The sequence below is a fragment of the Larimichthys crocea genome, chromosome XIII, assembly GCF_000972845.2.
Source record: "Larimichthys crocea isolate SSNF chromosome XIII, L_crocea_2.0, whole genome shotgun sequence".
NCBI classification, from domain to species: Eukaryota; Metazoa; Chordata; class Actinopteri; family Sciaenidae; genus Larimichthys; species Larimichthys crocea.
This window is the reverse complement of record NC_040023.1, coordinates 17,395,895-17,407,622: the sequence shown is the minus strand read 5'-3', so window position 1 is coordinate 17,407,622 and position 11,728 is coordinate 17,395,895.

Below are 11,728 nucleotides of genomic sequence, written 5' to 3'. Positions count from 1 at the left end.
TATATATATATATATATATATCCCATGATATCTCATATTTCTGTGCACCAATCAGGATTTTGCTAACTGTTTGGTCACTGTCAATAAAATCTGACATTCATGGTGAACCAGATCAGCTGTTTTTGTGTGTGTGTGTGTGTGTGTGTTTAACTTTTTATCAGTATTAACTAAACTTTGATTGTTTCCTCTTTAGTCAGAAACATTGAGTTTTAAGATGAAATGCTATGATGATGTTTTCACTGGTTTCAAAGCTTACAGTTTAAATAATGTGGCTTTCAAAAGTCACACTGGACACAGAGCCAGACATTAGGTACAGTATATTATGTGGGATCTTCTGTGTGTCAGCTACTATATGACCACTAGACACCTCAAAGCCCCTGAGAGGAATATCTATCTTGTGAAACCTTCTATGTGTGGGTCAGGCTCTAGTTGATGAAATGCAGGAGTGCAGCAGCAGCAGTAACTGTGCAGGACTGGTTGCAAACTGAGCTATAAAACAGCAGCACTAGCAGGAGTGTAACCATGGTTTTTGACAGCTTAAATACGCCAACTTATTACAAAGGATCCTGTTAGATATTGCAGAGAGTATAGTATGTGTATGTGGCAGTGGTTTGATTTGAATTGTCTGGCTGAATTACCATTGCAGGCAATGCTCCATATATGCCATTTATAATTTCCTCAATGTATTACACAATATTTGTTGAAAACAGTTACAACAGACATTGTAAATGTTTTCATATTTCACAGAAAAATCTGATCTTGCCAAACACACGAAAACAAGAAATGAAACAAAAGAAACTGCAAGCAGCATGTTCTGTTCAGCACTTTTTCAGGATATACATGAGTCATCCTATTTCAGTGACTCAACTCTAACCGCCAAATGACCAGAAAGATGTTAACTAAAACTGCTGAATGCATCCTGAAAACTAAAATTTAAATTACAAATTTGTGAATAAAATATGTGATAGAAAAATTCCAATCCTCTGGCTATAAATCAGCAATGCCTGGGATACATCGTCCATGAATCTGGGGACATTACAGACTTCAGTGAGCTGTGGAAGTAAAACTTGACTTCCTCCATGTCTAATCTAATCTGCCTTCCCTTCTCATCTTTAATCACTCCATTCACTCTTTTTTTTCTCTTTTTTCTCCTCTACATTTTACTCCAGATCCCACTCCCCCTGCAACATCAAATCCCACTCTGCAACAGAGGTCCTGATGGTAGTGAATATATAATTCATCTCCATGACCACACATTGCTGAATATTTCAGCCTGACAGTCATGTATAATTATAGTTGACTCTGTGTCAAACTGTCACTCCGGTGCCCCGTTTCTGGTAGTTTTTCCACACAACCCTTCAGGCCTCAAAAAAGTATTTCCTTGGCTGTGTGGGCTGCCTTTTCGTCTTTGGGTGGCAGTGGATTGCTCAATTACTGTCAATCGTTGACTGGCTAACCACCATTCACACCTGGTCCCGCCTCCAATGAAACACATAATGACTTGCAATTACTGACTAAAACTGTGTTGCACAAAGCAGACATCCACAGAATGCATAGTGTGGTCTTTAGGAAATGAGATAAAGCAAGCAGTAACGATCCTCACGAGGGTGGTAATGAGACTTAATGGGAGTTAATGGGGTTACAGTGATCAGGAGTGCAGAGAGACCCCAGGTTAATACAGCTACTAACAGGACTGAGACTAGATGGGGGAGTATATACCATACACACATATAATATAAAGGCATATCTCAGTACTCGTGCAGAAGCCTGAAATCATTAGATCATTATATCTATCCTCAGTTTAAGAATTATACATGAGCCTTCTGGAAGGTTCCCGTCTTTGATTTTCTTGTCCTATGCTGCTGTTAGGGTTATACAAGCAGTGTGTGTGAGAGAGAGAGAGTGTGTGTGTGTGAGAGAGAAAAAGTGTGTGAGGGTGTGTATGTGCATGTTTGAGACAGTGTGTTCTTTCAAGTCTTCTGTGCTTAGCAGCAGTTAATGAGATCAGGGTGAGTGTTACCTGCGAGGAGACCTTTGATGAAATATGTTCAGAAAGAGAGGGGGGTCGCAGAGAATGAGATGGGAGGAGAGAGCCAAGAGTAGCGAGGAGGAAAGAAAGTGTCAGGATACGTGTGCATGTGTGTGTGTGTGTGTGCGTGTGTGTGTGTGTGTGCATGTGTGGGAGGGGAGAGTGGGGGGGGTTGCTGAGGTGATGATATATAGAGATGGCTTGAAGAAAATAGAGAGGATATAGAGGGGATAACGGTGAAGAAGAGAGGGAGTGGGCAAAGCGACAGAAGCAAGGGAAAGTGACAGAGAGCAGAAGGGGAGACATTCATTTTTAATCGAGAGGAAAAGTCGGCTTCACCGCAAAGAGAAAGGCTGATAGATTCACTTACACACCATAGATACCCCTATGAACAATATACATGTTCACACAGGCGTTAAGCAAACAAACACACACTCATTCTACCAACATTAGTAGCAACAACATGAATGTTGTTCTGTTTAGCTTTGTGTATTCGAGTGGATTGCAGTGAAATTTTATAAAACCCATGAGGGAGTATTTGGATTATAGTTTTTCCTTCATCATAATCAGACTCAAATCCTCCTTTTTAACTCTAATACTTTAATTCTAATTACTCCACACAGGCTTCAGTGAGCTAAAGACTGGGAGGGTCTTTATCCCTTGGGAGAGAAAGAGGGAGAGACTGCAGGAGACAAAGGCAGACAGACAGAGCCAGAGAGTGAGGGGGAAAAAAGGAAAGGAGGCAGAACATAAGAAACGGAGAGTTAAAGTGAAAAAGAGGATGGTAAACTAAAGAACTGTACTGCCTTGTTCAGCAATGTTTCACTGATGGCTAGCTTTAAAATAGTTAGTTTTTAAAATAACAGGGGCCGACAGGTACAGAGAGCTCCACCAACAAAGTTAAAGGTGCATTTTATTTCAAAGTACATGGCAGCAAAATGACATACCACTTAAAAACTAACAGGTCGGGTTGGGTTGAAGAGACCAAGCACTAAACAAAATCTTGCCTGTTGAAACGTTGCTGAACAACAATGCTCTTTACCTCCGAGACACATATTTCATACGTTACCTGCAAAATCTGCTAGAATTCACACAGAAAAATGCATCTGATTCATTCTGAGCAGTGCCTAAAGCAGTTTTTTAAAATACTACTTCTGCAGTTCTGTTATAGCCCCTTTTTATGCTATATTGATAACATTTTGGTATGTATGTCCCACAAGAGCATAGTCATCTCTGCCAAAGAGAAATAATTTAACACAACAGTTAGTCTTGGTTCAAAAGGGTGGGAGGCAGAAGGAGAAAAGGTGAATTTTTGTCTACTGCTGGTTATGACATTTTATTTTTAATGAGTACTGGTGAAACATAAAACTGACTTAAATCTATATTTAATGTTTTTTTTGTTGTTGTTTTTTTAAAGTAGCAGAAGGTAGATTTGCATTTATGTGGGAACGCCACTGCTGCAACATTCTCCCACACCCAGAGGATGTTTTATTTTTTTCTTTTCCTTTCTTTTCCTTACAAAAACACCATTTGAATGACCCAAACCTGCCCCACCGATGCACACAAATTGGAAAACACACAATATATACTTAACAGATTTACAGCTACACCTCTGTTAGCTTTTAGCAGCAACAACATTTAAATGATTCCCCCCAGGTATTGCCAACCTGTACAGAACACAAATAGATGCTCGGCGGGATCTGATAACAATTTACTGACCGCTGGCCCAATGGGATTCCAGTTCAAACCAGATCTGAACATAAAAATGAAACAGGAAGGATGTTTCATTTTCCTCTGGGAAAATTTTTTTTCTCTCGCTCTCTTACGTTATCTCTATCTCTCTTCAGATTGCCCGCTTTCATCCCGCTCCCAGACCTGCGGATATACACAACATACAGAGGAAGAAACACACACAGACAGACAGAAGTTAAAAAGAAAAAATACACACAGAGAAAGAGAGGAAGCACATACAATAGAGAAATTCACACACACACACACACACACACATAGGTATATATATACAGACACAGTGGGCCCTATTTCAGGATGCTGTCAGCAGGGGGACAGAGGCTAGAGGAAACACAGGATGAATTCTCCTCTGCCTCATTCCATCACACTGCCATGACACCCCTATTTACCTCCCCCATCTATCTCCACACTGAATGTCTACCACCTTGTCTTGCCTGTGTGTGTATCTGTTGTTGTGTGTGTCCGTGCGTCAAGGTGCGTGTGTGCGCGGGTGTGTCTGTACATGTGTGAGCTAAGTGTATCAGCACATTCACAGTGATGGAGTGAGGTGAGGTGGACACTGTATATTGTGCTCTATGGTGTTAGAACATGCTGTGTAGCCCATCAGTGTTTAAACAAAATCTCTGTGTTGTGGTGAGACGGTTGAAATGCTGGCACTCTGTCCCATCTGAGAGACTCGGGAAGTTTCTTCATTAAAGTTTACAGTGGTGCCAGTCCCGAGGTTTCTCAAGTGATCTCTGCGACTGATTCCCCCTTAACTCGGTTTCAATTTTATTTTCCTTGTCACCTCTTCAGGCTTGCGAGCATTCCTCTCGCCCTGTCGTCACCTGATGGCTTTTCTTCACACCCCATATGTCCTCCTGCGAATATGAGAGAGCCACTTTCATTGGGGGGAACGAAAGTGTTCTATCCAATTCCCCAACCTCATTTTGGCTCTGAGAGAAATGGTCCCTTTCTTTATGTCTCTCACACATGTACACACACACACACGCACACAAAAATGGTCCCAACAGTGCTGTCCTTCTACTCCCCAAGGCTGTGGTCATGCATTTTCGCTTCATATAAAACATTTTTTTTGTTTGTTCTCCCTGGTCCTCTATGATCCATGACCACAAAAAGAGAGAGAACACACAATAAGAACAAATAAAATGGATATTAGCTGTACAGACGTGCAGTATTGAGCTGTCCGGTGGCTTTATCCACTGAAAAACTAGCTGGCACTTCCCAAGGCAAACTGCCAGCTCTATATCCTTGTAGACGGGTTATATTAAATACACACTGAATCTTGTCTGTGTCCTTTCATTAGATAATACAATGTTAATGGTAATTAACAGCACCTTGATTTATGTCCATATATTTATCCATCCAATCATACATACAGCACATCTCTGTAGAAAACAGCCTTAAAAAATCAGCCTGCAATAGCTGGTTGTCATTACCTCTGGTCATCACCTCCCTATAATAGACAAGTCTTTATATATGACAAGAGGTGGCATAACAGTGCCAAAGATTACATCCTGCCAGATATGATTACAATTCTGGTGTAAATGACATCAGCAAGTTGTTAATGCAACAACTTTATTCATTCACACTCTCTACCTACTTAATTCTCTCGAAGGCCATGAGGAGGCTGTCACTTTACAGCTTTCAGCAGAGTGAGGCATGGATATACATAAACTGATTAAGATCACCTCTTTCTTCCAGTTAACAAACTGAGAGATCTCCTTAAATGTGCAGCGATGCATGTTTGAAAATTGAGTCTGTGCAGAGGTGACTATTTTCATCATTAAATATTCATTAACGCATGATATTCCAATACCTCAAGGACATATATGTATGAAATTCCAAAAGCGCTTACTTGGTGTAATGTGGTTTAAGATGTAATTCCTGCTGGGTTTGCAGCAGTTGATTTGATTACATTCAATGCACAAATCCAGGTCATCATATTCACACTCTGTTGATCATGGCAGCTTAAACACTACAGGGTGACAAATAGTTGTTCACATGACAAAACTTACATGAGAGTGTGTTCTTGAATATGCATGGATATTGGTGAATGCAAAACACTGTCGGTGGCAAAGAATTATCTTTCCTTTCCCTGTCTCTGTATCAGTCAGTAGTTGATGGCTGTATTTTATTCTGTGTGCCCGCGTGTGTGTGTGTGTGTGTGTGTGTGTATTGACAGTCTACTGATGGCCTAACACGTTTTTTCCAGACAGCCTATCCTCCTGTATCGTCTCGCCAGAGCAATGGAGACCTCCTCAGCATGGTAAATAATGCACACATAGACAAAGGCACACATTCACACACACACACCAACACACACACACACACACACACACACACACACACACACACACACACACACTCACACACACACTTACAAGCACAATCATGCTTACAATTCAACAGCTTTGTTATATGTTGACCCAAAGCAGCAGCTTAGCATTCCCAAGGCAAGGTCAGAAAATATTACTTATCAATACAAACACAACAACAAAATAAGCCAAAGAGGCACCATCCAGAAATACCAAATTAACTTGCTGCCCAGTCCAACCACAAAAACTGTCCCAGATGCCAAGGAAAACCACCATCAGGGGCCTGTGCATAATGCTCAAGGGTAGTTAGTTATTTTCAGAAGCAATAATTAGCATCCATAGTGTTGAGATTTCTCTCCAGCTCTGCAAGTAACAATTTGTATGACAACTATTAAACCACATTAAATCGGCTTGAGGAGCTTATTAGTTATACTGCTTGGACATAGCTATTTAAATATGAAAACACAACGCAGAGTGAAACAAGAGGAAGACTGGAAGAAACAGGCAACAGATCCCAGTGTAAGCCAGGCTCCATGTAGTATGAGCAATAAGAAAAATGGACATTATGTACTGTAGGTGGAAGAGTGCAAGGTAAGGTAAGTATTTAATTACCTTAGCATTTTCTGGGATGTTTCCTGGAAAGAAATATGTAATTTAGTTCAAATTATAGGGAAACTATAAACTTTCTGAGAAAACTACCCATGTGTGTTACGATGCTCACATTAGGAGGGATCTTCTTCAAAGAAATTCTCCTTTTAAACCAAAGTTAAATATACATTCATTGTGTATTTATAAATGTCAGTGTAATTATAGCCATCTATATTTAACTGACTCTATATTTAAAATAAATTGTTCTTAAAAATTCATATAGAGAGAAGAAGGGAGCGCTGACACTTTCAGAGAGTAACACATTTATCTTGGAAACATAGATGCATGGAAACTAATAGAAAGTTGAGACTATAACAGCAAGCAGAACAAAACACGCCAATTAACGTCAAGGTCAAACAATACTTGTTCTTTTCCCACTGCTGAAATTTCACATCATCATCAATGTTTTACTTTCGCTCTTCTCTGTGTTTTGTCTGCTCTTTTCTCTTGTCAGGTCAGGATACGGTTCGACACATACTTTATGTGAACATACATAAATTCATGCCTGCATGGGTGTGTGTTTTTGGGTGTGTGTATGTGTGTCTGTATTACGATGAGGATGTGAGGATAATTTAATTATGGAACAGATAGAGTGGGTTACTGAGGTTAATATCCTGCATGCACTCTGCTCCTCTCCGGACACAGTAATTGCTTTAAGCACATTACGAACTTTATTGACTGCGATGGCCTTTTAAGACATTACATTTCTGCTGCTTAGTGTCAGACAGTAGTCGTCCAGCTCTGCGTACTGTCTCTGTCTCTCTCTATCTCTGTCTTTCTTCCTTTCCCACCCTCCCAGCTTGCCCTCTGCTCGCACTGTCACTCTTTGCTCTCTGCATGTGTCTCCCTGCCTGTATCTGCTTAATTGAAGGCTCCATAAATATGATGAGATTTGTATAGAGCCCCATCCGTAGAGGCGGCTTGATGAAGGTTTGATTGGCAGGTGATTAACTCCTCTTAACCCTTAGAATCATTTGTCCTCGGTGGAACAGTTACACTAATGACACCATAAAAGGCTTCTTGATGTGTCAAATTCTGCAGCAGAGCTCTGGAGGGAGAGCTTCCAACAACTCCTTCGAAAAAAGTACAGCCCCCTCACTTCTCTTTCTCTCAGTTGAGATCAATCCTCTCAACACCCCCTCAGTAGATCGCTCCATTTTCAGCCAACTAGACCTCTTAATGAGGATGGAGGTGAATGGAAGGAGTTATTAAAAAGTCCTCACCTTCCTCCTGGGACTGCTAAAGAGGAATTATATGCAACTAAGTGCACTTACAGCCCCAGTAAGAGTTATTTCACATCTCCGTTTCCATAAATCCACACTCACTTCAGTCATGACAGGAGTGGAAAATTATTTCTGGTCCAGGAAGAATTTGGTGATCCTTTCTTTTTTATAAGGGATCTGCTGGAAGATTTTCATTAAGGGGCTTCAGGTGAAAAAAAAAAGAAAATTACAGATTGGAGGGAATGAGGGAGGGGATAAGAGACAGAGAGAAAGTGATGGGAAGGAAAGGAGAAGCAAAAGGAACGATGTCGCAGCTGACAGGGAGGGGAGCCAAGCAATAAGTACAGAAGATATAGCCAATGTGCAGAGATAAATGATGTAATATCTGCATGGATCGATGTCTCCACTGTCCCTCTAAAAGGGGCTCTCTCTATAAATTACATCACCATCTCTCCTACTACATGTGCACGCGCACGCACTCAAATACACACATTCACACCACAGATACACGCAAATACACACACTCTATGGCTATCTCAATTACTATGAATTAAGATGTATGGCTGTAAAGTCTCAGTGTCTCGAGACCACTATGTAAATGTCTTCATCCAGCTGTCCAGTCCCATCACAATGCAGATGGTAGGAGGAGGCAAGGAGGAAATCAATTTGTTAGGATAGCACTATCCAACTAATGAGAAATCAAGTGGCTTGACTTTTCACATGAATCCCATCATGTCCACTCATATTATGAAACTAAGATGTCATTAGTTGCACTTAGTGTGACTAATAGTCTAACCATGTCCTCTTGTTCTTGTGTCTTTGCTAACAGTCCCACCTTGTGGCAAATTAGATAATTACACTTAACAGGATCACAGAAGGGGGCAGAGGGTGGGCAAAGTGACTGAATTGCCTCACCGTACAATGTTAATCCTGCTTTAAAAACTAATTTCAACTCATGATTCGGTTAGCGGCTGACCCCAGAGGAAATATTTCCAGCTCCTGCTTTGTCTTAAACTCATTAGCCTTTTTTTTTATTATAATGTGGAAACTTGTGGAAACACGTTGTTGGATTGCTCAGATGTGAAGTGTTTTTGATCCAGAGTGTATGATCCATGTGTCATCTGACAACCCTGGAAGCCATATTCTCATTTTAACTAATGTTATATGTTTAAAAGATGATTCATGAATTAGTCTTACTGAATCTCAGAGTAGACTTCTGCCTTTAGGTCTGGCAGCTGCTAACAAAGAGAATGCAACATTGTGTTGTCATGCTATTTTTAGATTGTTGTCATGATGTTGTTGATTCTGTGTCATTAGAGCTGACTCTTGTGTCTATGTAGTGCGGGCTGTTTGTATTTGCATATTTTTACTGCTTTTATTGTTGATTGTATTCTTGATGTTTTCATTCTTGACATCTGTGTTTTCAACTATTGCCTGCCTGGAGACGACAGATGAAAATGAGCCTTTCTAGTTAAGTCTGGCATATTTTTTTTAGAAATGCTATTAATATGCTTTGTCTTTGTCAAATGAAGTAATAAAGTAAATTGAAATGATGAGCTGTTAATTACTGCAGTAATATGCATGGACAGAAAATTAGACTAATATATTTACAGTATGAATACTTTATGTTCAGGAAATGTATCTTTACATGGGTTGATGATTGATATTTATATGATGTGTCAGGGTGTCTGGGTGCATTTAGTTTGCCTACCACTAACGAGATGTAAATTTAATCACAAAACATGATTACACACACACAAAACTGTCTTTTATTGAAGCTATCAACAGAGTTTCAGGAGATGGTTCTTTCTCCTGATAATTTCTTTCCTTTATCCTCTCCATCGTAGGTCCATCGTAGGTCAATCGTCCTACAGCACCAAAGCTTACCTGCAACACAGCAACAGGCAGAAGAAGTACAAGAGTTCAAGCTTCCCTGACAATATTCAGTTTTGTTAATAAATCATTTAAATGTATCTTGTTGATGGTGTGGTCCTTGCTAGCAAAATCAGTGTTGATGAATGTTTACTTGTGACCACAACCACACTTTTCTCTCTTGCTACAATGTGTTGTTTCAATAATGCATCAGCAATTCTGTTTCAATTATATGGTTTCTTTGTGGGGGGTTTAAGTTGCTTTATGATGACTTAAGAAGTCATAAGAAAATGATGATTGTTAGACCGCTTTTAAAGCTGACACATGTACTGAAAAATGGCATTCAGCTTAATGTGAATCATTTACGAAGATGTCTTTGGAATTATGATTTATTGTATTCACGGCATAAATTGCTGCATCAGTTGCCAAGACAGCAAAATTATGTGGCATGGGGGAAACAATGCTAGCATGGCCATAAGGTCACAATGAGAATATGCTGATGTTTAGCAGGTATGATGTTCACCCTGTATACCATCTTAGTTTAGCGTGCTTGCATGCTAACATTTATTTTTTTTGGTGATGATTATAAACTTTATAATCATAAAAAAAGTATTGGACTAATTCAAATTTGGACTAGGTGATGGCACTAGAGGAAAATTCAAATCAGAATCAGAAATACTTTAATAATCCCAGGGGAGATTATTTTAATGATCACCAAATGATTTAATGATCCCCAAAGTAAGTAGGAATTAACCTCTAGTGGTGATGAATGCACAAAATTTTGCAATAACTGATAGTGATGCCTATTAACACACTAACTGAAGTGTGTGTGTGTGTGTTTACTGGCCTTACTTTATCATAACAGACTAGGAGATTAACAACAAGCCTCGGCATTTCACTGCCACACATTAAGCAATTTCATAAGAGCACTTTCAGGCTGACACAACGACTATTGATTTAGGGTGTTAGAAAGGGACATTTTTCTAAAGTGTTCATTCTTTAAGCTGTGGCCTGTACAAGAAGTGGAGAGACAACTTCAAAAGCTGAGTCATGAGATGCACAGTAAAATAAGAGATAATCCATCCAAGTTTGGTTACACACCATCCCTGCCTTTGTTAAATCTGTTGACATTTATTTATTTATTTAAAATGATAAATATCCCTGTTCGGAAATACCATTAAAGCACAGAGGGTAGCATACCTCCTACAGACAAAACAAATAGCAGAGACCTGTTCTGCAGCATGATGAATGGCACCGCTCCCTGTGCACCAACTGCAGAAAGCAATTTGCTCAATCATTGCTCTTTCACCCACTATAGATGTAAAGGAATCATTTATTTACATTTAGGTGTATTGTAGGTAACTTACTGATTGAGAAGTTACAAAAAGAAAAAGTGAAAGATAGAGGCAGGATCTGTCACCTCACAGTATTAGCACGCTGTCAGCATTAGAGAAAGTGAAAGCATGTTTTGAAAAGTGAGATGTGTCAGTTCAGAAATAGCAGTGAACACCGTGTACAGCAGGCATGTCTAATGTCCGGCCCGGGGGCCAATCATGGCCTGCATGAAATCTGAATTTATGGCCTGCTTAGATTGTCAGATACCATATGGCTTACAGATTCGGCTTTTGCATAACAAAACTGCTGGTGTTATGTACCTGCCGGACGTGACACATTCTGAATGAGTGAAAGAGAAGAGCAAGAGCACGTTTTAAGCTTAAATGTTAACAGACTTTGCATTACTCATAATAAGTCTTGTCTTAACTTGTTTTAACTGGTTTAACTGGTTTTAACTTGATCATGTTTTAACTGTTAACTGTTTTACTATGCTTGGGCTATTTATTGTATATTGTTTATGTTTGTTGTGATCAGGGCATTGCTGTAAAAGAGCT